The sequence below is a fragment of the Callithrix jacchus genome, chromosome 13 (assembly GCF_049354715.1).
Source record: "Callithrix jacchus isolate 240 chromosome 13, calJac240_pri, whole genome shotgun sequence".
Classification (NCBI taxonomy): domain Eukaryota; kingdom Metazoa; phylum Chordata; class Mammalia; order Primates; family Cebidae; genus Callithrix; species Callithrix jacchus.
In genome coordinates this window covers 97,581,177-97,607,670 of record NC_133514.1, presented here as the reverse complement: position 1 = coordinate 97,607,670, position 26,494 = coordinate 97,581,177, and the positions used below count along the sequence as shown (strand labels likewise).

General features: G+C 37.9%; 1 long non-coding RNA gene and 1 pseudogene across 2 annotated transcripts in view; both read right to left on the bottom strand.

Annotated features, from left to right (window-relative positions):
• Window positions 1-2,358: 2,358 nt before the first annotated feature.
• Window positions 2,359-7,863, bottom strand: LOC144579068 (uncharacterized). Its single transcript, XR_013525921.1, has 3 exons — window positions 7,852-7,863; window positions 6,428-6,549; window positions 2,359-6,340 (listed from the first exon to the last, which is right to left on the bottom strand). It is a non-coding gene; the product is annotated as an uncharacterized LOC144579068 (long non-coding RNA).
• Window positions 7,864-7,917: 54 nt separating this feature from the next.
• The window catches only part of LOC144578845 (uncharacterized), a 42,350-nt pseudogene continuing 23,773 nt past the window's right edge, over window positions 7,918-26,494 (bottom strand). The window contains exons 2-8 of the transcript XR_013525269.1: window positions 24,264-25,680; window positions 20,663-20,740; window positions 13,036-13,059; window positions 12,118-12,324; window positions 9,242-9,474; window positions 8,112-8,267; window positions 7,918-8,028 (exon numbers count right to left, since the gene is read on the bottom strand). The product of XR_013525269.1 is annotated as an uncharacterized LOC144578845 (transcript). The remainder of the gene's footprint in view (window positions 8,029-8,111; window positions 8,268-9,241; window positions 9,475-12,117; window positions 12,325-13,035; window positions 13,060-20,662; window positions 20,741-24,263; window positions 25,681-26,494) is intronic.

The following is a 26,494-nucleotide window of genomic DNA, read 5'->3' as shown; positions in this document are numbered from 1 at the left end:
CCATTGCTTGTAAATGTTTAGTAAATGAATAGCTAGATAAACAAATAGTCAAGGGCAGAGAGAGGTTGTCCTGTTCCTGAAGTACATTAGTACATTATGGAGGTGACTACCTCCCCCTGGAAAAAGTGAGCTATTCCTGATTTTCACTAAATTCTGTACTTGGAATCAAAAGAACTAACGAGAGAGAGAGAGAGAGAAAGAGAGAGAGAGAGAGAGAGAGAGACAGAGAGAGAGAGATTCTTTGTAGCCTAGGATGAAGCAGCCTAAAATATCTTTTTAAAAGTCCCGCTAGACCTTAAGGCAATGACTGAAAGGGGTTGGATCAAAGTCATTAAAACCCAGCCATATCTACTTTAGAATTTTATATAGGGTAGTCCAGAACTCAGAACTCATGGTGGGAGCCACTGCATTGCAAGTGTACCAAATACCTGTTGAAATAAACTGCAAACAAGACCAGACACAGTGGTTCATGCCTGTAATCCAAGCACTTTGGAAAGTCGAGGTGGTGGATCACTTGAGGACAGGAGTTTGTGACCAACCAGGTCAACATAGTGAAACCCCATCTCTACTAAAAATACAAATAGTTTTTATACATACATATTTTTTTTTTGAGACGGAGTTTCACTCTTGTGAAACCAGGCTGGAGTGCAATGGCGCAATCTCAGCTCACCACAACCTCCGCCTCCTAGGTTCAAGCAATTCTCCTACCTCAGCCTCCTGAGTAGCTGGGACTACAGGTGTGCGCCACCACACCCAGCTAATTTTTTTTTTTTTTTTGTATTTTTAGTAGAGACGGGGTTTCACCATGTTCACCCTCCTCGGCCTCCCAAAGTGCTGGCATTATAGGCGTGAGCCGCCGCTATATTTCTAAACTATAACACAAACTGGACATGGTGGTGTGTCCCTGTAATCTCAACTACTTGGGAGGCTGAGGCATGAAAACTGCTTGAACCTGGGAGGCAGAGGCATTGAACTAAGATCATGCCACAGCACTCCAACCTAGGCAACAGAGTGAGACTTTTTCTCAAAATAAATAAATAAATAAAATACATTGCAAACAAAAATTAAGTCCAGATTAGGCCTAAACAAATTATTTTTTACTTAAGACAGTAACCCCTAACTTGTAGACTACCAGCTTCAGAATGATAATAAGGTATCCTTGAATTTATAGGCAGCATTACCAATAGACAAAATAAACCATATGCTTCTGAAACACAGGGATGACTATTTGTCAAGTATAAATAGATGATGGTGTGATTAATAAAATCCAAATACATTTAAAGATGGTGTATTGAGTTTATAATCAGTTTATCATTAATATTTTCTCAGCTAATATAAAATCAGTGTTAATGAGCCCTTGAAAATGTTGGCATTATTGAAAGTATCTCATGCCAATGAAAGGATTGAGAATTGCTAGTCTAGGGTTCTTTATAAACTCTGCAGAGGAGGTTTGAGTTTCTGGGTTCCAGTGCCTTAATATGTATATAGGTAGGCTAACCTCTTTACTTCATTTCACAACGATTATTAACAAAATATTTGCAATGTATTAAGTTTTACTGGTGGACATAACAAGAATGGTTTTACATTTGGAATAATAAATCTGAAGTAATAAAAGGAAAGTAAACAACTATATACACACATGCTAAATATCTATATAAAAATCTATTAATTTATTGGGTCTTCCCCATAGATTTGCTAATCTACAGAGTGTATTGAAACTTTCCCATAGCGTGAAGTGCCCATAGTCACTGACAGCTAACTGAGCCCCTCAGGCTGCTTCAAACCTGCTTTCCCACTTCCACTTTGTAAAGAGCTCCAAGCTCATTAACAAAGTGGTCCTTCTTTAACAGCACTAACAAGAAATGGGAAGGAAGAACAATTAGCAACTCACCAGCAACTCTAAGGCAGGTTGATTATCTGGTCCTCCTTAAATCGATGGCTCTTGTTAAATTCATTTTGCTTCCTGAAGAAAAGCTGGGCCAAGATGTGGTCAGCTGTAGCCTGGATATAATCATCCATGTCAAGGGTTTGCAGCTGATAGTGTAAACCAAAAGAAGGTATGTCAGCATCTAACTACTCAGATCCCTGCAGAGATCTTACAGCTGTCGAGGCATTTGTAGTACCTCACGGTACATGGCAACCTGCACAGCTGACCTTCTGCTAATGGTCACCTTGTATACTAGTCTTACTTTGCCATGGAGCGCTCACCTTTTCAACTCTGTGTGGTAGGGAAAGTCTGATGACTAGAGGGGCTGAAGCATCTGAAACTTTTTTAGAAGGAACCTCTGTCCTACTGGGAGGTGATTCTCCTTAAGGATGGAGCAGGACCATCTGTCTTCCCATGAGCTGGGCCTAGAGACAAAACGGCTTCTGAGAACTCCATGCCCAGATGGTCTCTTTCTGCTGGGGCTAGTAATCACCATCTGCCAGGCCTGGATGTCCAGTGGACTGGGCCTGATGCTCTGTGTCTGCCTTTATCCCCTATATGGCTGTTGCTGTCCTTCTCTCTCTTCCCCCCCCCCACTCTTCTCTGACATTCCTCTTTCTCAGTCTGCCTCTCAATTTCTGTGTGTGTGTGCACACGCGCATGCATGCACATCTACCTTTCTCACTGTGTCTATCTGTGCATACCTCTATGCACATCTGCCTCTGAATCTCTCTTGTCTGCATGTGTCTATGTTTGTGTGTGTTTGTCTTTGTGTAGGTCTGTCCTTGTGTGTGTCTGTCTTTCTCCTGGGTACAGGTCTGTCTGTATGTGGGCATGTGTGTGTCTGTGTGTCTTTCCTTCAATCTCTCTGTCTCTCTTCAGGTCTCTGTCCCTCTCTGTGTGCATGATTTTGTGTCTCCTATTTGTGTATGACTGTGTTGTTTCTCTCTCTTTGTGTCACTCTTTGCATGTCTGCTTCTCTGTCTTTCTCTTTATTTAAAGCTGTATGTCTGCGTGTATATGTGTCTCGTCCTCTGTGTGTCTCTCCATATATCTATCTCTATTTTCCTCTGTCCCTCTGTATGTGTGTGACTCTCTCTGTGTTTCTATGTTCCCTTTCTCTCTCTCTCTGCCTGCCTATGCTTCCTACCTCCTTTTTCCCTCCACACTCCTTATGCCAAACACATCCCCATCAGAGGCATTTCCCATCACTTACTCTGATGGGGGGCGAGGGGTACTATCCTCCATCAAGGTGAAAATCAGACATTCCTGAGGGTAGGTGAGGAGTGAAAAAATTACTTCTACCCCCAAATTCTGATTCAATTATTTCTTTCCTGTTGTAAATCACTTCTTGTTTTCTTTCATTCGAAAACTCCCTATTTCACTTCTCTTTTTAAAAGATTTGTAATCTGTAATTCGGGTTTTGTATTTAATGGTTTTCAATTGTCATTTTTATCTTACTTTTGTATTTTTAAGCTTTAATTTATTGGTATTAGCCTTTCATGTCACATTAAATCTTGTTTATTTTACCTCTATATTAATTTCGATTTGTAACATTTTACCGTTGTCATATTTTGCACATACATAACCTTTTTATTCTATTCATTTTTCAATTCTCTTTTATTCTCTCCTTTTTAAACTTTAACTTGCTCTCTTTGAGTTTTCCTTTCATTTCTTATTTAGATTTTATTTGATCTGATTTTGCTTTATGATTTGTTCTTATAATGGCCATTGAGAATGATGACCAAGAGGGCAGCAGTAGCAGTGAGACCCACACCAAAATTAGGGGTCACCAGAATCCCTCCTCCCCACCATCCCCTGCCAACAACATCTACAGCCAAAGTTCCACTCTTTCTCATACAACTCTCCATAAACCTCTCACCAGGTAGACTCAGGAAGGTTTTAAGACCCGAGGGCTATAATTTGCCAGTCTCCCTCAAGGAAGGGAGGGCATCATTCTGGAAAATGAGTATTACCAAGATCAGATGCACTTTTGGTCTTAGGCCCTGTTGAAGAGACTGCAGAATTCATCTGTGCTCCTCCCTGGAGGCCATGGTGGTTCTCCTTGTAGGAAGAACCACAGCCAAGAGAAATGCCTGTCTATTCCTGGACTCACCCCAGGGATCCCAAATCAGACTGTTTTACTTCCCACCCAGTCTCAAAAGGCAACCTCGTCCTAAGGATTTTTCAAATCTAAATTCCACAGTAAATCCTTGTCTCTCAAACCTATTATTTCATCTAATTAAGGAGCCTATGGGGTGATTTTTTTTAAAGCAAATAAGTATTTAGTGCAGTGAACAATTTACCTTAGTCTATGTTTTGTATACACAGGTCATCATAGATTTCTTAAAATAAAGAATGAAAGGGAAGAAATGATACTTCACTATTCCTGAAGTTTCTCTTCATATAGAAGAAACTCCATTTCTCTTTTTTTTCCTCTCCCCATGAGTTTCCCCCCTCAAGTACACTTGAAAAGAAAAAGTTGGGCATGCTCACTTCATCTCCTACCCCTTTTTCCTTGGGAGCTAGCAAACCTTCCAAGAGTATGCTCTTTTACTTTATGCCATAAGGTATACAAAAACCTGCCTCAACATGGGGAGGTCTATCCAATTCTGGGGACCACTATCTGGAAACCACCTGCCCACAATATTAGTACATTCTCTAAAACTTGACTTATTACTAATAAAAGTGATTTCATAGATCTGTATATATTGACATTTTGATCCTTTTTCTGGGTTCCAAATTTGGAACATTAAGACAGAATGTGATATATTGGATCCCTTTATAAAGAAATGAGAAGACTATTTAATTCTCCTGTTCACATGTTGATTCATCCAGTTTATTAATTTATTCATTTAATAGACATTTAATGAGGGCTCCCTTTGGTCCAGACACATTGCTTAGCAGAATATTATGAAGAACACTGACACTTGGCAATCTCTCTCTAACTGGCTTATTCTCACCTGGTCTTCAGGTTTGAAGGCAAGAATAAAAAGCAAATCCTAATCACATGTGCTTTTAATGTAGTGCTGGGTTCTAACAGTGAAAAATATCACATCTCCAATATGAATGTTGAATTCTATTGTACCCTAAGTGCCAATAGTGCCTACCTAAGGGAAGAAAATACTGTTTACTTAACTTTAAGCAAATACAATGTATACTTGTTGTCTTGGTGAAATTATTGATCATACCTCTTGACTGTCCAGAGAGCCTAGTTTAGATGATCAATTATATAGATACCATCAGAAAATCCAATTCATTATTCAATCACATATTCATTAAGAATAAGTATTATTAGTGAAGAACAGATGAATAAAAGCACATGATTATACAGGAACTTCTTAGTAAGAGAAAGTGGGGAAGGTAGAGGTCATCTTTCACATAAAATCTCCTAGCCCCACAAAAATGAAAAGATATTAAAGTAAATGCTCCTTAAAATGTATGAGTGAGTTCAATACATAGAGCATCATGAAAAAGGGCATCAATCACTGTGTTCTAATTAAGGGTTACAAATGATGTTCCCTGACACAACAGGCAGAAGATTTACATTTCAGTGTTTTACCACCCCCATGCCTCCCTTTGCTTCCTCTGCTTGGGAAAAGTCATCCTTCTAGAATAGCAGCATCCTAACAATCTTCCTTAAAAAAGTTAAAGACTAAATTTGTACACAAATGCTCACACACAAAACAAAATGAAGTCTAATCCTTGAAATATAATTTGTGAAAAATCACAATGCCCTTTTCCAATTTATTAAAGCTTTCACTTCTAAAAACATAAAACAAGACTTTTGCTATGGTAACATAATGAGTAAGTTCCAGTCCGGTTTTAGTTCTTTCTTTCAAGATGAAGAAAGGTAAGGCTAGAGAAACCCATTTCATCTGTATATACTATTGTTGATTTCCCCATGGAACTCCATGAAACTCTGGAGGAACCACAGTCAAATCATTATAGAAACATACTACACAGCTTGGCTTCTCTTAGGGTACCCATATAATTGATCATCCAAACCAAGTTTTCTGGAAAGTTAAAGAGGGTGATCAATAACTTCGCCAAGACAAGTATATATCAGGGGTACCCTAGACAAACTGGAATGTACAGCCACCCTACTGAAGCTCCATGTCTCCCCAGCTACCCACACTCACATTACACTGAGAGGCAATCTGTTACTTCACACTCACCCAAGGGCGGCACCTTCCACTATGCATTACCTGAAGATGTAAAACTGAAAACCTACTCTCCATCATCATGATAACATCTTTACCACTTCTGAAATATTCTTAGCCTCTTCTCATGCACATCTTGAATCTTTCTGTCTCATGAAACTCAGAAGCTACCTAGTAGGATCTTCATGGTTTTCTCTGTAGCAACTATGCCCAGAAAGCCGTTAGGACTGAGTCCTTTTTGTTGTAACAACTAAAGCAAAATGAAAAATACCTCTCATTTGCTTGTTTCTACATTAAAAAGTAAATCTCCCCAAAAAAATGTTTAGAGATAAATTACCTTTCTACATCCACTTAACACATAGTGCATTTCATTTGCATTAAAATAAAAATGTGGCTGTTATAATCCATTATAATTCTGTTATAATTTCTGAATGTAGTCCAAGTGAGGGCATTCTGATGCTTAAAAATGTAAAAGGGAAAAGAAACCCATTAGCCAACATCCTACTCAGCAACTTAGCAATTCATACAATCATAATAAAAATTAATATTTATGTAGCCCTCACCAAGAATATGCAATTTTCTATGTCTTTTAAGTTTATTATGTCGCTGCTTCCTCACAACAAATCTTATAAGGTCCGTGGTATTATTCTCCCCATCTTACACATGATGGAATTAAAATCCAAGTTGGTCGAGGAATTTACCTAGGTTCTCACAGCTAAGAAATGGCAAAATTTGGATTTGAACCCAGAGAATCTGACACCGCAATGAGATAATATAACCGGTTGAGCATTTAAAAACAAATAAAAATAAAAAATAAAAAAGGAACTCTCACAGGCATCCAGTCTTTTCATTAATATGACTGTCTATACCAGAGAAGTTTAGTTCCTAAATCCACATTGAAGCCTCAAGTAACCATTACAATGATCAAGTCAACCAATGTTTGACTGGATCTTTCCTTTTTCTTTTGTCCAAAAGATTTCTGAATTCAATTTAAATCTCACATTTTATCCATCCTAATGCTCATCAAAACAATGTTCTCAATTACCTGACTCAGGAACTTACTAAATTTTTTTCATTGTTTCTTAATTTACTTCCATTTTTCCAATATTGTACTTTTTGTATTATTCCTCTTGGAAACTAATTTTTTTAAGCCTAAGTCAGATGAAGTTTAACAATAAAATAAGATAAAGTACTTCAAAATAGTACTTTGATAGAAAGCCAAATTTAGTCCCATTAAAGTACATAGCTCTTCTATATTCACAGAAAAGTTCTGTAGCAGGAATGGCTGACACCACATTGCATGGGCTCCCAAGGTAGTAACCTAATACAGCCAGATATTAGCCTACGTTCTAATTTATCTTGACGTTTCTAACATAGAGTGTCGTCTTTAGAATAAACTCTTATATGGCACCTGACTAGAAAACTTGAGTCATCCTAAACACCAATCTCTACCTTACCCTTCAGGTCAGTCAGTGATCACGTCCTGTCTGCTTTACCTCTAAATTATTTGCTTTACACCAATTCTTTCCCTCTCATAACTGCTGTAATGCAGTTTGTCCCTACTGGAAGGACTTCAAAAGTCCCCCTGACTCATTTCCCTGACTCCCACTAGCCCCTTCTAATCCATTCTCTACAATTCAGCCAAAGTGGTCATCACTTTAAAAAGCAAAATAAATTTGTCGCTCTCTTATTTAAAAACCCTCAATTGCTCCTCTTTTCAATCAATTTACTGTAGAAACTCATTGGCACAGCTTCCAAAACCTGCATGATTGGATTCCTCCTCCATTCCAGCTTCTCTTGCAGAACCCCTGGGTGCCAATACACCCCTCATACTTTGGAATCCTGTGTCATATTCTCTTTTGCCTCCAGGCCTCTTCTTAAATTTCCTACTCTGTTGAGAAGTGTGTTTTTTTCAAATTCCTCTTGACTATGGCCCACCTTAAAAAAGCACATGTCAATCAAATAGACATATATTATTATATATATAAATAATTAACTAAAGTCTTCACAAAATAATGTACTATACCTTTAATGTCAAAGAAAATCTCCACACAAGGCTGCCTGGACTGCATATAACTAGCTTTCATAACGAGTTCTGCCAAGTTGGAAGAAACATTGACCCCTTGATCTTATTTTTGATTATGAAATGTTCTAATGAAATTAACTCCACCTACATGCTGAAATACATAAGGAACCACACAATATATTTATGAAACATTCTACAAACTTTAGTAATAGAAGGTTTGGTAGCTGAGGATAGAGTAGCATTAGCACCAGTGTGGTTTTCATGTCCTAGTCAGAAGAGCTGAACTTAATTAGCCTAAGGCTTCTGATATTTATGAAAATCCCCATTGTTTTCAATGTATTTGGGGTTTAATTGTGTTGGTTTTTTTTTTTAAATAAACTCCTGGAAATGTACACACTGCTTCCCATACTTGCCAATACTCTACTTAATGACTCATTTCTTCTACTTCTCCCCATAGCATTAGCCTAGGATCCACTAAAGGTAGATCTCAAAAACTTACTATATAAATGTCTAAGTTTACCACTATATAAATTTTCTAAGCTTGCTCATGATATAAATTTCTAAGCTTACTTCCCTCCACTTGCCAATCATAAGCCATCACCAATTCTCTTCACCAACAGTCGATGCACTGTCTGAATCAAGACCTTACCTTCTGCAACCAGCACTATCAGTGAGCACTCCCCAGTGATACTGTAACTACAATTCTTTAGGAAAAGTATGTGCTCCTCTGTATGAAATTAAGAAAACATGATTACATTATCTATAGCAAACTTCTTCCCACAGAAAGAATGGGTGACTTGATGACTCTTCAGAAATACAAATTATAGCAAATTTTCTGTTAATTATATTGTAATCTTTCTGCCAATACATTATAGTTCCCTATGGAAAACTTTCATAAAAGAAAATAAAACAACTCAGTTTCAACAAGATTTTGTCATTAGGAGAAATATAAGATGTACTTTATCCAACTGTTATTATATATTATATATTATAATATATACCTATTAGTCAATTTCCCCTGGACTTAGCTAACTGCTGCCCTAGAGTTACAAACACTCATGCCCTTTTTGTGCCCATGTAATACATACCTTCAGGGTGATATGTGTTTTCAGATATGGTTCCTACCTTAAGTGACCTGGAAGCAATGACTCAGTTGCAGAAAAAAATACATCATCAACATCCAAGGTCCGAAGTTCATCATGTATGGAAAAGAAGAGCAAGAAGAAACAGTCTTCATTCCCCACATTCTTTATCCAGTATAGTATATTTTTAGGGAAGACGATTACTTGGCCAGCTGCAACATTGTATGTGGTAATTACTCCACCATCATCATCAACCACCCCGATCTATGCTGTTCCCTAAAATATAAACAGAAAAACTAACCAACATCATTTTGGAGCAATGTTTCTCAACATCTTTTCATTACCTTCCCTCTAAGATATGCTTTTAGACTTGTCTATCACCACCCTAGGCAATTTTAATACCACTCAATACTGTGCATCAGTATACTGTATACCTCTATTGTTTATATACTCTACGTATATCTATTCTTTATGCATAAAATGGTAAGACTTTTGTCTTCTTCAATAACCAGTTGTTGCCCTCTGGGGGGCAATATCACCTTCTAGTAAGACTGCATGTTTTACAATTTGGGAGGCCAAGGCAGGCAGATTACATAAGGTCAGGAGTTTGAGAGCAGCCTGGCCAGCATGGTGAAACCCCGTCTCTACTACAAATACAAAATTAGTTGGGCATGGTGGCACATGCCTGTAATCCCACCTACTTGGGAGGCTGAAGCAGGAGAATAGCTTGAACTGGGTAGGCAAAGGTTGCAGTGAGTGGAGATCGCACCATTGCACTCCAGCCTGGGTAACAAGAGTGAAACTCTGTCTCAAAAAAACAAAACAAAGACAAAGACTGCATGTTTTAAAGTTTAAAAAGACTGAAGCCACTTGGGTACAATGTGTGCACGTTCTTAGTTGGTTGTACAGGTACGAATGCATGTGTTTGTGTGTATGTATGCATACAGATATGTGTGTGTTTTCCATATAAGAAAAAGTCTACATACAATTTTAGTAATAACAGCTAACTTGTAGTGCCTTTATTATATGTCAGGTATTCATCTGATCACTTTACTTGATTCAACTTGATTATTTCTTATGTCAATCCTATGAAGCACGATAATATTATCATGACTATTTTACAAAAGAGAAAACTTTGGAAAGAATATATTTTTCTAAGATTACTTAGCTAGCCAATGGAAAAGCCAAGATTTGGACCTAAGCAGTCTGGCTCCAAAGTCTATATTTCTTATGAATACTAAACCATATTTTGGTTCTGCTTATATAAAATTCTATACTTTCTCATTCTCTAATCTGTTCCTCAGTATTACCCTCTGAGGTAGGCAGAGAAGATACCATTATTTCTGTTTTAACAGAGACTCATGGTCACATAGTGGAGCAGTAATAGGGGTGGATGAAAAAGAAGTCTTTGTTCTGTCTATACAGACATGTATAACTCAAATCCAGATGGGTATTAATGATGCAGGGGAAAAGTGACCCTCTAAAGAGTTCACTCTTCATCCACAAGCAAGGAGCAACAAATATGTACCTATTCATATCAGGGCACCTATTACTCCAGATACAGAGCAGAGATAACATAGGAGTCAATGTGATCTTCATAGTGAAGCCAGGCACACCAGCCAGCTTGCCCACCCTACTCTCAGGGTTCCTTGAAAATCTTCCATAAAGACACTCAGAAGCAGAAGCAATCTCCCTGGACAAGTGCAGTAGAGGGACTTCTTCACATGCTATTGCGTGGTTTCTTATCATGATTGTGAGAAACAGTAATCCCACAATTATCTGGGTATCTAGAGAATATTCAACTCCATCTAGCTCACATTATAAACTCTCAGAACTGCCTGAACAACCTCCTCAGGCTGAGCTGAGTCCCAGGGCCTGTTTTCTACTAGAGAATGCTCCAGACCAATCTCCCTAGCTTGGAGTTTGTTTTTAGGGGTCCTCCTCCAGGAAAGTCTACTGAGCTGCCTTTTTTCCTACTGCTCTGCCACTGCTCAGTCAAAGCCATGAAAACAAATCTTTTTTAAAGATTATTCTCTTTTACATATTTTGTTTATGTGGAAAAAGAAGTCAGAAAACATGAGCTGTGTCCCAGTGAATCCAATGACCACAATTTATCTTTAGAAAAACCACCTCATTTCTCTGAGCTCCTATTCTCATATGAGAAAAAAAGAAGAGTTTGGTCTCATATAAAGGAAACTCAAATCTCTCTTTCTGTCATAAACTCTAAAATTGAATGCATTTTCCAAGAATAAAAAAGAGGGCTTTATGAACTACAACAAAAATATCATGTAAAATTGGCTATGCATCTTTAACTAAATCACCAGGTTAAGACCAAACTCTGAAAGTTCTGTGAGGGCTTAGTCACTACTGCTTCCCAGTGTCTGGAATGCAGAAGGAAACCAATAAATACTTTTGGGAATTAATGAATTATTTTAAATTCAAGTAAGGACACTCATTTTGCCTCCAGCTATCTCTATTTCACTAGACTTCAAGAACATTCTGAAAAGTCTGAACCACAAAAGGGCATCCAGTTGGCCTGATCTTAGAGACTCCAGGCTGAACACAGCAAACTCATTTGTTATTCTGGTTGCTGTTATTTTCCTTAGAGAAAAGCTGCTATTTCTTTGATCATTAGATCAGAGCTGCCAGTTTTAGCTTTGGCTCAGAGGACTAAACAGTGATCTTATTTTAATAGTGTGTGAAAAATGATTTCATACTGAAGAAAAGAGTTCAAAGTGATGCCAAAAATAATTTAAACAAACAGACCAATGCTTCAAGGCTAACTAATCTAGTCATATAGCCGAAACCTAAATATTTGTCTATCTCTTAGTTAAGCAGGTTTTGCAACAACTAAAATCATATTCTCCAGGACAAACAACACAGATGCTCAAGAGCAGAGTGTGGGCAAACCAGTTATACCTGAGCACAACAGCCATGTTCATTGGCATTGAAGTACCAATGAAGGGCCCGGAGGCCATTGCTTTTTATCCTAAGGGTCCCTAATGTCATTTGTGATCTCCGACTGTTCAAGCTGGTGCCAAAGGCCTCTTCTTCATTGCTGAGATCATCTTTGACATTGTTCCTGTACCGAGCCCACCAGATTGTACCACCAAGGAATTCAAACACCTGGAAAACCATAAATGAGCCACCATAAGCATGGAGTCCATCTCCTAAGGAGCATGAGGCCACCATGACCTATAGAGTAAGAAGGAGGAAAAAGGGAAAAGGCAATCAATGGTGGTGAGCTGAATTTTGGAGTCCTAGAAAGGAAGAGGAGGAATAGGTCTGTAAGAGTCCAGGAATGGCAATAGTAATACATGTAGCATTATCAGTGTAGATCCTGTTAGACATAAAAAAAAGACACCTAGGTTGGCAAGAGAATGGAGTAATTTCCATTTGTCCACCTGCAATTCTCTATTCTAGTCACACATGGAACTATTCACTGAAGCACATCTCTGTCTGAGGCCAACATCAACACAACTCTCCCCTCTTCTCTATATCTCACTTTCCTTCATCCTTCCGGCTCACAGTTCACTCCGTCCAATAGAGAAGAAAGTTTGGCAAACATGCAATGGAAAGGTGGTTTTAAAGTTGCCATTGGAATAATTATTTTTCCTAATGTGTGTGTTTCATACATTGGATTTAGGTAAGTAATAAAGAAACTGAAATCCTGGATCAATAGCTTTTTATACTATGGAAATCATTGCTTGCAGAGGCCAGGCTTCAGCTTTGAAATGAATGTCTGCATGAGTTGCTAATATAGCCCAAGGAGAGAATCCGCACTCCTACTGCTGTGGTAATGATGCAGATCAAGAGACACACCAGGAAAATGCTTACCTGTGACCACAGCCTCTTCTTTCCCTAGGAAAAATTAGAAAGCCATTATTCTCTACTCATGATGCGTTAGAAATATTGCCTCCTTTCTCGGTTCTTAAATTTTTCTTTACACTAACTTCAACTAAAATTGACTGACAAACATGATGAAAAGGGCTATTTTTAAAGTATACTTAAAATTTATATTTTAATTATTTCATGTTGAATCAGAGCAGAGGGAACTACATTTCTTAAAATTATAGCTGGCTTAAAGAGTCTTTCTTGAGCTCTGTGTTAACGGTCTTAAGGGGAACTCGTCTTAAGATATAAACACAGAAATTCTGCATTATAAAGAATGCTAAAGATTCTAGCTTAACTTCTTTTTTTTTTTTTTTTTTTTGAGACGGAGTTTCGCTCTTGTTACCCAAGCTGGAGTGCAATGGCGCAATCTCGGCTCACCGCAATCTCCGCCTCCTGGGTTCAGGCAATTCTCCTGTCTCAGCCTCCTGAGTAGCTGGGATTACAGGCACGCGCCACCGTGCCCAGCTAATTTTTTGTATTTTTAGTAGAGACGGGGTTTCACCATGTTGACCAGGATGGTCTCGATCACTTGACCTCGTGATCCACCCGCCTCGGCCTCCCAAAGTGCTGGGATTACAGGCTTGAGCCACCGTGCCCGGCCTCTAGCTTAACTTCTATGTCTCATTTTCCTGATGAGGAAATTGAGGCCCAGGGTGGAGCAATGACTTGTGGAAAGCCACATTTTTTTTTTTAATTTGTTATTGGATTTTAGGTTTTGGGGTACATGAGCAGAGCATGTAAGACAGTTGCGTAGGAACACACATGGCAGTGTGCTTTGCTTTCCTTCTCCCCTTCACCCACATTTGGCATTTCTCCCCAGGCTATCCCTCCCCACCACCCCCTCCCACTGGCCCTCCCCTTTTCCCCCCAATAGACCCCAGTGTTTAGTACTCCCCTTTCTGTGTCCATGTGTTCTCATTTTTCATCACCCGCCTATGAGTGAGAATATGCGGTGTTTCATTTTCTGTTCTTGTGTCAGTTTGCTGAGGATGACGTTCTCCAGATTCATCCATGTCCCTACAAACGACACAAACTCATCATTTCTGATTGCTGCATAATATTCCATGGTGTATATGTGCCACATTTTTCCAATCCAGTCTATTATCAATGGGCATTTTGGTTGATTCCAGGTCTTTGCTATTGTAAACAGTGCTGCAATGAACATTCATGTACATGTGTCCTTATAGTAGAACGATTTATAGTCTTTTGGATATATACCCAGTAATGGGATTGCTGGGTCAAATGGAATTTCTATTTCTAAGGCCTTGAGGAATCGCCACACTGTCTTCCACAATGGTTGAACTAATTTACACTCCCACCAACAGTGTAAAAGTGTTCCTTTTTCTCCACATCCTCTCCAGCATCTGTTGTCTCCAGATTTTTTAATTATCGCCATTCTAACTGGCGTGAGATGGTATCTCAATGTGGTTTTGATTTGCATCTCTCTGATGACCAGTGACGATGAGCATTTTTTTCATATGATTGTTGGCCTCATATATGTCTTCGGAAAGCCACATTATTATCTGTAATTGCAGATGTAGAAAGAATTTCTCCTGATTCCTGTTATTCCACTAAATCAAAGTATTATCACGGCCTATAATCAGGATCAATTAATTATATTTTTTGTTTTAGAGATGGGGTCTCATTATGTTGCCTAGGCTGACCTCAGACTCCTGGGCTCAAGAGATCCTTCTGCCTCAGCCTCCCAAGTAGCTGGAACTATATAAGTGCTCATAACAACACCCAGCCAGATCATTAAAATGTAATACTGATGAACCAGCATTCTCAAAGAAAACCTTACATTTACACACACCTCTAAGTTCACATTTACATTTTCAAAAGAAAACGATAGCATATAACTTTATATAACTAAGGGTAACACTTTGCTAGACATTACTATTTCTTCCTTAATCAATGGCCTTGATCAGTGCTTCTCAAACTTTTTTTTTACTGTATCCACATTAAGAAACACATTTCCTACTGTGATCCAGTACACGTACATATATACATACACACACATACATACATACACACTACTGAAACAAAAGTTTCACAAACAATATTTGTTATTGTATTAATTTTTAAATGTCAGTTCAAACCCACTATATTGATTTCATGACTAGTGGATTACAACTTGGAGTTTGAAAACCCCCTGGATCCCTTTAAATAGAAGAGAGGAAAAATTATTATTCTGCCTCCCCAGATTGATAAAGCAAATGTTAAAAGAAGGGCAATGAAAAACAAGCTGAACAAAAATAAAAATGAAAAGTAAAAAAAAAGTTTCCCCTTTTAACTTGTCTGCAGTTCAATGATCAGCATAATAAGACACTGCCCGTAGAAAGCCCCAGTTAAGAGGCATATATTTTACCTGGTTCTAACAACCATTGAGTCAAAAGCACTTATTAATACTATAAGCAACAATTCAAACAGAATTGGGTCACTGAAGAGCTAAATAGGGTGTGAGTTTAGCGTTTATGAGAGAGGGCAAATCAGAAAATGTTCAGAGCAGGAGATGCTATCTTTCTGAAGAGGATCACTTAAGAAGAGCTGATCTAAAAAGGGGTTCTTGCCTGAGCTCTGCATAAGGTCTTAGAGGGAACTAATCACAAGGTATAAATCCCCACATTACCATTCTAGAGATAGTGTTTATCATCCCTATAGACAAACTATTTATTTGCATCTTCATACATTTCAAATGCTGAGCTGTCCACTGGGAAAAAGGAACAAGCAATTCACTGAAAAAGAAAGGAGAGGAGAGGAAAAGATAGCTCTAGCAAACTGGGAGATACCAGAGAAGAAGAATGAGAATTTTTAAGTAAGGAGTAAGAGCTGAACATGAAGGACATGAAATAAGGAAACTGTCTATCCAATTACAATCTTAGGTTTAAAAAGTCCTTGAAAGAATTGCCAAATGAAAAACCTATAAGACACTTTCTTTTGTCCTAACCTCTTTGCCCACTGATGACACATACAGAGATAGTAACAATAACTCACACTTATCTCCTTCTCTCACTATGTGCTAGGTGCTGTGCTGAGTGTTTTACAAACATTATGTAATATCATTCTTACAGTGATTATCTGATGCTATGATTATTTCCATTTTACAGATGAGGAAACTGAGGTATAGAGAGGTATGGTAACTGCCTCAAATCACAAGCCAGTTTAGTATTAGAGCAAAGCAACTTTGTCAAAATATTCTTCCATGACATTGGTTCTCTTTGACATCTAATAGGGGTGGTTAGCCTAGTAAACTTTTCTTTTTTTTACCCAGATCAGTCTTATTTCTTAATAATGTAATTTTCCTAATACTTTTATGAAATCATCCTGTTACCTAAAAGTTAATCTTTACAGAAAATTCATTTTGCATATTTTTTTCCTAGTGATGAATGGTGGCTGAGTAATCTAAAATCCCTACTATAATCCTCAGAACAATCAGCCTCCCTTCTTTCCTTCCTGCCTTCCTACTTTTACTCCTTTAATAAACATGATAAGAGTGCCTACTATATTCCAGGCTGTATGCCACTACTGTACAACATTAAGAGAATTTTGAGTGTGCATAATTTAGAAGGAGAGACAGAAAAGAAAGCAAATAACTACAACAAAATGTGCTAAGTGTTATGTAGAAATATATACAAGGTCCTGTGAGTATACAGAAGACTGATTGTATCTGAGAAAGTTAAGAAGGCAAGTCTTCATTGAAATTGCAACTGTGAGCTGAGCCTTCAAATCTCAACATAGCCACACTAGGTGGGCACACTTAGCCAATTACATTCTAGTCCAAATTTCTGGCTTGTCTATAAGCAGCTGTATGACAGACCATATGGTAAGAATGTACCGCATCTAGGTCAGGCAGCCTTGGCTCCAGAAAGGCAATAGGTTAATCTATGATCAAGTGATGGAGAGATGACCTTGGGGCCTTCCTACCATGTTTGATCAAATCTAAAATACATATTTTTCCACATTTTAATATCTCTGAAAATGAGATATGTTTTAAAATGAGTGGTCTTTTTGACTCCATGAAATATAGTGAGACCACTTTTTTTCTTGTCTTATCAGACAACAGTACTATATGAATCTTCAAAAAAAATTTTACACCACCATTTACTGTTCTTTCTTGGAAATGTGAAAATGCAGCCTTCTGTCATAAGCATTATCTGGGGGCTGTGCTTAGCATTCCTTTAAATGGCAAGACAAACAAATCATTAACTAAACTACACTAAAACTCACTGAAGCAGTGAATCAAAGAAAGCTGCAACTGGATAAGGTCATTTTGATCGTTGCAGATAAGGAGCCCAAAGAGGCTAAGTATTTTCCCCAAGGAAACAGAATAAGTCACTGGCAGAGCCAAAACAAAATCCCAGCTCACCCACTGTCAGTCAGAGCTTTTTCTACAACTTCTATTTCCGGCAAAACTTCATGCCTTTAATACACATGTAAAGGGTTCAAGGTGAATTGAAGCTGTACAGCTGAAAGCAGCAATGTTTTTTAAACCATTTTAATGCACATAAAGGTAATTCTGTGGGATAGTCCAGAGGACTCCTACACTCCCACCAATAAAGGGAGAAACCTCACAGAAATTTCACAGAAACCTCAGAAATGCAGTGAGTTCTTCAGACCATTAAAAAAATGCTTGGCAGACTGGGAAGAAAATAGGCAGAATTGTAAACTGAACCAGATATTACAATAGGAGCCAAATCACCAAGCAAGTGCCAGATGTGTATAATAGAAATTGGTGACCATACTTAGATTTCCTTATAACATACCCAATCACACACCTAATAATCACCTTTAAACAAGAGCCATACTACTTTTATGTTGTGGCCATGGACAAACATGGACTAATGCCTCAAAATTGGGAAGAATAATTAACAAATACACGTCCAATACTTCTGTTTTCACTTCAATGTTTAAATTATTGTGCTTCCAATCATAGAAACCAAAAATATTTCCTCAGGTTCACTTACACTTTCAAATGGAATACATGCTCAATTCAAACATAACTAGGGCATATGAATATTTTTATTTACCAGTGCCCAGGCTTATACCCAAAATATTTAACAACCTATTTAACAACCTTGTTAAATATAAATTTTTAACAAAATATTTAACTACTTAAATATTTAAGAACTTAAACATTTATGAATAGAAGGAGTTAGCTAGTATGGCCACAATAGCATGTACTAGATGAACATCCATTCTGCAACCAGGGCACAAGTGCACAGTGAAGTAGTAAAGAGTCCAAACGCTGGAGCTGGACCACCATGGTTCAATTCCCCATCATTTATTGACTGTGTGGCCTGGAGCAAGTTATTTAGCCTCCCTGGGCCTCAAGTTCTTCATCTATGTGATGGGGCTAATAACATTGCTCTCAGAAAAGTCCAAGAGGATCAAATTAGTTAATGGATTCAAAGCTTGGGCCTGCACACAGTAAATGTACAATAAATGTCAGCCTTGTTCCTCTTAAATAAGCACAAGTAGGCTTGCCACTTCAATACATTTTAATTGGTATAATAAGGATACCCTAAATTCATAAAACAGATATTAACCTTCCTAGTAATTCAAAGTACTACATCCTTATACATTACTTTGGACAATGTATAGAATTACTCTCATTTTACAAATTAGAAAATTAGAGTAAAAACAGCTCCTTACATTCAGCTAATAGTAGAATTATAACTGAAACCCTAGTTTTCTTACTGCCATTTCAGCAAGCTTCCCATTTGCACCATATCTAAGCACTACAAAGCTGTGACAGTGTCCCTTATCCTTAAATCCTTTCAAAAAAGCCAAAATAGACAAATAGGATCTAACTAAACTCCACAGCTTCTGTATAGCAAAAGAAACAATCATTAGAGTGAACCAACAACCAACAGAATGAGAAAAAAGTTTTGCAATCTACCCATCTGACAACGGGCTAATATCCAGAATCTACAAAGAACTAAAACAGATTTACAAGAAAAAAACAAACAAACCCATTCAAAAGTGGACAAAGGACATGAATAGACACTTTTCAAAAGAAGACATATATGAGACCAACAAACATATGAAAAAATACTCATCATCACTGGTCATTAGAGAAATGCAAATCAAAACTACATTAAGATACCATCTCACGCCAGTTAGAAAGGCGATCATTAAAAAATCTGTACACAACAGATACTGGAGAGGATGTGGAGAAATAGGAACACTTTTACATTGTTGGTGGGAGTTCGACCATTGTGGAAGACAGTGTGGCGCTTCCTCAAGGACCTAGAAATAGAAATTCCATTTGACCCAGCAATCCCATTACTGGGTATATATCCAAAGGATTATAAATCATTCTATTATAAAGACACATGCGGCCGGGCGCGGTGGCTCAAGCCTGTAATCCCAGCACTTTAGGAGGCCGAGGCGGGTGGATCATGAGGTCAAGAGATCGAGACCATCCTGGTCAACATGGTGAAACCCCGTCTCTACTAAAAAAAATTACAAAAAATTAGCTGGGCACGGTGGCACGTGCCTGTAATCCCAGCTACTCAGGAGGCTGAGGCAGGAGAATTGCCTGAACCCAGGGGGCGGAGGTTGCGGTGAGCCGAGATTGTGCCATTGCACTCCAGCCTGGGTAACAAGAGCGAAACTCCGTCTCAAAAAAAAAAAAAAGACACATGCACACATATGTTCATTGCAGCACTGTTTACAATAGCAAAGACCTGGAACCAACCCAAATGCCCATTAATGACACACTGGACAAGGAAAATGTAACATATATACACCATGGAATACTAGGAAGCCATAAAAAACGATGAGTTTGTGTCCTTTGCAGGGACATGGATGAATCTGGAAACCATCATTCTCAGCAAACTGACACAAGAACAGAAAATCAAACACTGCATGTTCTCACTCATAGGCAGGTATTGAACAATGAGAACACATGGAACACAGGGAGGGAAGCATCACATGCTAGGGTTTGTTGGGGGGAAATAGGGGAGGGACAGCAGGGGGTAGGGAGGTTAGGGAGGGATAAAATGGGGAGAAATGCCAGATATAAGTGATGGGGGGATGGAGGCAGCAAACCACATTGCCATGTATGTGCCTATGCAACAATCCTGCATGTTCTGCACATGTACCCCAGAACCTAAAGTGCAATAAAACTATATATATATATATATATATATATATATATATATACACACATATATATATATAAAGTGATGGCTTAACATCATTTAAATCATAGTCACTTTAATCTCCAAAATGGGGGACATGCAAAGGAGGGCAAGAATTCTTAATATCTATATAACTCTCAGATCCACCAAAACTTTATTTTTTAATGAAGGAAACAGAACATTATCGTTAGACTATCTCAGTAATAAATTGCTGCAGCAAGATCCTTTGATAAGTGCTAAAATTACTGATTGAAAGGTAAACAGTAAATAATATTTGCATGTTCTTAAAGTATTTCTCTCAAATATTTGATAATTGCCAAGGTAAAATAATAATTTTATTTTATTTTTAAAAAAGTTTTTGCAGAGACAGGGTCTTGCCATATTGCCTGGGTTGGTCTTGAACTCCTGGGCTCCAGTGATCTCACCTCGGCCTCCCAAAATGCTGGGATTCCAGGCACTTTAGGGTCACCGCGCCTGGCACTTTTGGTGAACCACTGCACCTGCTGGAAAATAGTGATTTTTATAGTGGAGGATTCTGGAAGACACCACCTTAGCCAAGTTATCAAGGTTAACATCACTTATAATACACATCGACATCACATACCCCTGATTTGATGCATTGAGAAGGGCAAATCCCCTCCAGTCTATGGTAGCCTTCACTAGAATGCTTAATTTCACTCTAATCATGAGAAAATATCAAACAAACCCAAATTGAGTGACATTTTTACAAAACTACTGAACGGTAATTACTGAGTCTTCAAAAGTGACAGGATTATAAAAAACAGAAAGACAAGAACTATTACAGATTGGAGGAGACTAAGGAAATGTGACAATTAAATGAATTGGATTCTGGAACACAAAAATGACATTACAGGAAAAACTAGTGAAATCTAAGCAAGGTCTATAGTTTATAGTATTGTGCCAGGTTTTGAAAATTCTTTTATCATTACATGGATGTTAACATAAGGAGAAGCTGAAAGAAAGTTATTCAGGGAATATCTTTGCAACTTTCAAGTCTAAAGTCTAAAATTATCTCAAAATAAAAATTAAAAAGAAAGCAAAGGGGAAGGAGGAAGGAAAGTCATGAAGAATATCCATTACATCTTTTCCTTGGGCACATGACTAGTCTATATTTCCCACCATCCCTTACGATCAGGTTTTGCCATGCAACTGAGTTTTAATCAACAGACTATGAGCAAAAATGCTGTGTGCCGTTTCCAGGCTCAGACATTAAAAAAAAAAAAAAAGAATATAATCCCCCACTATTCCCCCTCACGCTTTCAGCAGGTGAATGCAGTGATGCCCTGGTTGGGGGGCAGATCTACTAGATGGTAGGAGCCTGGGTCCCCAGGTCAGTGTAGAGGAAACCCACCTGCCAGGGAAAAACACCCATCTCAAACTCTTGCATATACAAGCAATAAAGTTCTGTTGTATTCTACCATTATACATTTGGCAGGTCTATTTTTCACCACAAACTAAAATGAAAACATATTTATAACTTTTCCAGCACTTATTTCCCACTAGGGCATGCCACAAGTTTTATTCGCTGAAATGTTTATCTCCATCACAAGGGCTAGACATAACTAATAATACATTTGGCAAGTATAAAGAGCTGCTGATTGCAATATCTGTTAAAGGGAGAAACCGAATATATAACTCTTCATTACATGAGTTGAGTTTATCTTCCTGGAATATATCCAATCACAAAAGAATATCGTTTTCCTCAGAAAACTGAGCCAAAGAGTCTTCTTTATACCATGCTGGTAAAGGAGAAAAAGCAGGGCTATTAAGTTCCAATAAGAAATTTTCCCCATCTCTATGTTAGTCTACCTTTATAATCATTCGGGTGGAAAAGGTTGATAAGACAATGCTGGGCAATTCTTTCTAATTACTCCCTTTGAAATGTTTACTACTAACAGGACCAATGAATGTTCTCATTATGCAAATGTTTTTTATCTGTTGTTCAATTTTCATATGACCACTGGATATCAAAGATGTATGATAATGTTTTATATAACAGACACTGTGAAGAATTAGTAAATTTAGAAGACACAGACCCTTGCCTCAAACGTTAATGTATGATTCATCCCAGCTAAGAAATGTACACAAAAAATTAAACAGGAAAAAAATGTGTTTTATGGTACCCTGAGAACATGATGGGAAAATCACCTTACTGGTCCCACAGATAAAACTTAAATAAGTACTTTAAATGTTTTATCACCTCAAAATCAATGTCATACATTTAAATTCTTTTGTGAGAGAGGCTCAATACATATTCCTGCTCCTCCTACCCTCACCATTACCCATTCCAGAAACACCCTTGCTCTTAAGAGAACCCTAACCCTGCAGGCATTGGGTGGGTATGGGCTTCTAATACAGGCCATCAGAGAATGCTGGGAAGGATCCTTAAACTTGCAAAATTAAAAAAATTTAAATATTCTATTCTTTCAGCTCTACTCTACATAGCAATACAATTTTAGGCTAGTTCCTTAACCATGCTAAGTCAGTTCCCTCATGCGTATAAAATTATGACTAGATTAAATGTCTAGCTCTGCCACTTGAGTTGATGATATAATTATTTTGAGGAAAAAAACATGAAACCACTAGCTTCCCAATACTCCCATTTTTTTAGGATTCCATTGGATATAATAATAAAGATATTCAGGCCAGGCACAGTGGCTTATGCATGTAATCCCTTTGGGGGGCTGAGGTGGTCAGATCACTCGATGGGATTGAGGTGGTCAGACCAGCCTGAGCAACATGGCAAAACCCTGTCTCCACCAAAAATACAAAAATTAGCCAGCTACTCAGGAGGCTGAGATACAAAACTTGCTTGAACCTGGGAGAAGGAGGTTGCAGTGAGTCAAGATTGTGCCACTGCCCTCGGCTTAGGTGACGGAGTGAGACTGTCACACACACAAAAAAAAGATATTCAACATTCCAGCAATGTTTTACCCCAAATAAATAATTCATAATGTCAATATAATGGCATAATAGAAGTCAAACTTCAGGATGGCTTCTGAAACAACAAGACCAGCTGAGTCCAGCTCCAGAAAACTTCTGTTAAAGCTCACGTGCATTCACTCAACAAATATTGACCGAGCACCCACTATGTCCGGGACACTGTTCTAGATGCTTCGGTTTCACTGGTAGACAAAACAGACAAAAATTCCCTCCCTCGTGCTGCTTACATTCTAGGAGAAGAATCATAATTAATTAATAACTTAAGTGGTAATTTACATACTATATTAAAAAGTGGTAAGTACTAGGAGAAAAAAATTAGGCAGGGGAGGCAGAAATGTGTGATGTCAGAGCAAGCCATTTTAATTAATAAGGTGATCATATAGGCCTTTTCTGGAGTTTATATAGAGTTCTATGCTAGTCTCAGTTTTATTGGTGATACACTATGTGCTCTTAGGCAAAGAACATAAATTCCTATGCCTTACTCTTCAGATAAATGGGTAGTCACAAACCCCACCCCTTGCCAACAGCCCACTTCAGGAATAAGAATTCTTGTTTCCTTAGAAGAAGATTGTGTCTACTTCTAGAGTAGGAAAAAAAATCAATAGAATCCAGAACATTCTGTTGTCACCAGAGAGCAATGATGCTTTTAAGAAATGTCAACACCATAGAGGCTTTCAAGGGCATACAAAGTGAAACTGTGACAATCTGAGCTTCAAATATGTAATAGCTATATTGTGGTTAATTGGAATATATTAAACCCACGAAAGGTCCTATGTTCATAGTGATACTCAAAGGATCAAAGGTAATATAGGGTGTTGATAAAGTTAGTTGTGATGTAAAAGGATAAAGCAATAGAATGTATGCTATATTTTAATAAGTAGAAGAGTATTACTATAAGAACTTTGTTTCTTCTATTAATAACATATCTCTTTATAAATTAAGAATATATACTTTTTCTGTTTAGACACAACAGTAAACAAAGAGGAGGGAACCGCTTCAGAAAGTTGTGATACAAATCCAAAGAGTGATAGGAGACAGTATTTTAGAAAACTTTTAACTCACCATAAAATGAAAAGGATTAGCAGTTGTCTCTTCCTCTCCCATTTAGGGGGAAATAAATGTACATTTAGATTTCTTGCACTCCTAGCAATGCTTCCACATCACTCTTTCTTCAAATCTTCACCTGCCATATTTGCTACAGATCCACTCCAGAGAGATGGGATAAGATCCATCCATTAATGAACTCCTTCTAGTTAAAACTTAGAGATTTTAGGTAATTCTTCTGTTAGATGATCAATCCACTGGAAGCCAGGTTACTTTTTAGACTCTATTAACACTTCACTGGCCTTTACACACCTGGAACAGTCTCTTCCTTTGACATCATCTCCCTAACTTGCATACCACAGACTGTAATTTTTTAATATACAGTGGCAAAACCTGAGTTTTAAGAATGAAAAAACCAAAAAAGCACTAAGTATGGTCCTAAGAATGAAGCAACCATTTAAAGGGTACCCGTTGTCAAAAGCCATTACAGCACACCAACGGATCAACTGACATGCATCAAGTGCTTGTTCCACACAGACAGCATGCTGAGGAGCTGAGAATGCCAGAAAACCATGATCTCTATCCTCACAAAGTAAGCTGAAATTTTCACTTTCATAGAAGATACCCTGGGGAAAAAATTAACATACTGCAGAGAAACCTCTGTATCATTCCAGTGCCCAATGGTCACACCAACAACCCACATACATAATGTGAGACTGTGGGTAATAACTGCAGGATCTCTGAGGCAGTTATACAAGTTTAGGGGAACATATTTTAAACAATGGTCCATGTATATTTGCTGGCAAACCCTGACGTTATGGCTGCCATTCATGGTGGCACAGATTCTCACCTCTTTTGCATTCTTAGTATGAATGAATGCTATCTGTAAACATGGACTTCTTTTGTAAATTCACAAAGCTTTGGAAGCAAAAGAAATTATTTCTTAAAGAATAACAAACCTTCAGTGGTTACCATTTCATTTCTGGGTGGGCCACTTAACGCCTCCAAATACAGCGAGCTCCTTCTGATCATGGTTCACTGTTTTTACCACCAACATGCTAACTGCCATTTCCTTTCCTTGCTCACATCTATCAAAACTCTCTAATATCCTCAGATCTAGATTAAGTGCTCCTGTAATACATTCTCAACATACCCTGAATGTTTCATTCAAAGTGTTTATTTCAGTTAATATTTATAAAATTACTAGTTACATGAATGCCTCCACTGCCAGATTATAGATTGCATAGAGCAGAGCCATCATCAGTAAAGCTTAGTATAAAACCTGGCACTTAGTGGGTTTAAATGAATAAATGATCGACTCTCGTGTGATACTCACGATTTAGTACAACAACATTTCTTACCCTGAACCACTAACAAGAAGTGGCCAATGCGTCCAGCCTTCATCAGTCTCTCCTTCTCTTACCCTTCTAGTGTGCTGTTAACATAGGAGAAAATGTAAGTGGTCAATGAAACCATATTCAGTACAGTTTTAAAAAACATAGATATGGCATAGCAGTACAAGATACTAAATAAGAAACATAAATTTGAATTCATGTCATTTTCCAGCTCCATTACTACCAAAAACAGTCCAACAACAGCTGCAGTAGCTGTACTTTTGCCCTACATTCACTTTCATGTGTTCTGCTAGTATCCAGACTACAGTACCTAATACTATTCTTTACCATGAGGAGCAAGAACTCTTGTTTCTGTGGAAGGAGGTTGTGTCTACATGTAGGGCAGGAAAATATCAGGAGAGTCTGGAACATCCTGTTGTTGTTGCCAGAGAGCAATGATGCTTTCAAGAATGTCAACACAATAGGAGGCTTTCAAAGGCTCACACAGAGCCAGACTGTGGCAATCTGAGCTTCAAATATGTAATAGTTGTATTGTAGTTGATTGGAATATATTACACCTGTGAAAGGTCCTATGTGCATGCTAATACTCTAAGAATAAAGGGTAATAGAAGTCGTTGATAAAGCTAGTTATAAAAGGATAAAGTAATAGAATATAAGCTATATTTTAATGAGTAGAAGGGTATTTATAGTACCCTTTGTTTCTTCTATTAATGATATATTTCTTTATAAATTATGAATATATTTTTTCTGTGTAGGCGCAACAGTAAACATAGGGAAGGGGACAGTGAGAGAACTGAATAGTCCTAGGGAAAGCAGATACAGTACCCAAAACAGAGAGGACTGAGAATTACCCACCAATGGTGACATACAGTAACCTGGAAAAAAGAGTGCTCG